The following is a 1299-nucleotide window of genomic DNA, read 5'->3' as shown; positions in this document are numbered from 1 at the left end:
CAAATTCCCCCTAAAATTCCCCAATTCCACCCCAAAACTCCCCAACGTTTCCCCAAACGCTCCCCCGGTAAAAGGGGCGCTGCCGACCCAGGTGGGACTCGAACCCACAATCCCCAGCTCCGGAGGCTGATGCCTTGTCCATTAGGCCACTGGGCCGTGCGCGCGGTTTCTCCGCCAGCCGCCACCTGGGGGCGCTGCCGAGCCCCCCGCCACCCGCGGGGACACGGGGGGGACACGGGAGGTGACACGAGGGGACCCCGAGTGACCCCAGGTGACCCATGGGTGCCCCTAGATGGCCCCAAGTGACCCCAGGTGACCCATGGGTGTCCCCAGGTGACCCCGGGTGATCATGGGTGTCCATAGGGGTGACCTGTGGGTGTCCCCAGGTGACCTCAGGTGACCCACGGGTGCCTGTGGGTGTCCCCAGGTGACCCCAGGTGACCCATGGGTGTTCATAGGGGTGACCTGTGGGTGTCCCCGGGTGACCCGTGGGTGTCCCCAGGTATAGTGGTCATCTGTGCATGTCCCTAGGTGACCCGTGGGTGCCTGTGGGTGTCCCCAGGTGACCCAAGGTGACCATGGGTGTCCTCAGGTATCCTGTAGGTGTCCCCAAGTGACCCGTGGGTGTCCCCAGGTATCCTGTAGGTGTCCCCAGGTGACCCCGGGTGACCCATGGGTGACCCATGGGTGCCCTGTGATGACCCCTGTCTCTTTCTTTTGTCTCTTCCCGTCCATCCCCCTGTCTGTCCCGTGTCCTGTGTCCCATGTCCCCATGTCCTGTGTATTCCATATATTCTGTGTGTCCCATGTCCTATGTCCTGTGTCCCCATCTGTACCGTGTCCCCCTGTCTGTCCTGTGTCCCCGTGTCCCACTGTGTGTCCCATGTCCAATGTCCCCATGTCCCATGTATCCCATGTATTCCGTGTATCCCATGTCCTCCTGTCTGTCCCGTGTCCCCATGTCCCACTGTGTGTTGTGTCCTGCTGTCTGTCCCATGTCCTATGTCCCCATGTCCCACTGTGTGGCCCGTGTCCTGCTGTCTGTCCCATGTCTTGTGTCCCTGTCTGTCCTGTGTCCCCATGTCCCCATGTCTCTCCTGTGTCCCATGTCCTTATCTGTCCCATGTCCCTATGTCCCGTGTATCCCACGTATTCCGTGTGTCCTGTGTTCCCATGTCCCCCTGTCTGTCCCGTGTCTGCTGTCTGTCCCATGTTCTGTGTCCCTGTCTGCCCTGTGTCCCTCTGTCTGTCCCGGGTCTCCATGTCCCCATGTCTGTCCTGTGTCCCATGTCCCGCTGT

General features: G+C 61.4%; 1 non-coding gene across 1 annotated transcript; it reads right to left on the bottom strand.

Annotated features, from left to right (window-relative positions):
- Positions 1 to 83: 83 nt before the first annotated feature.
- TRNAR-CCG (transfer RNA arginine (anticodon CCG)) lies at positions 84 to 156 on the bottom strand. The gene has a single exon. It is a non-coding gene; the product is annotated as a tRNA-Arg (tRNA).
- Positions 157 to 1299: the final 1143 nt, after the last annotated feature.

This window comes from Malurus melanocephalus, unplaced genomic scaffold (assembly GCF_030028575.1).
Source record: "Malurus melanocephalus ecotype Western Australia unplaced genomic scaffold, MMel_1.1 scaffold_5757, whole genome shotgun sequence".
Lineage (NCBI taxonomy): Eukaryota > Metazoa > Chordata > Aves > Passeriformes > Maluridae > Malurus > Malurus melanocephalus.
This window is presented reverse-complemented; position numbering and strand designations above follow the sequence as displayed.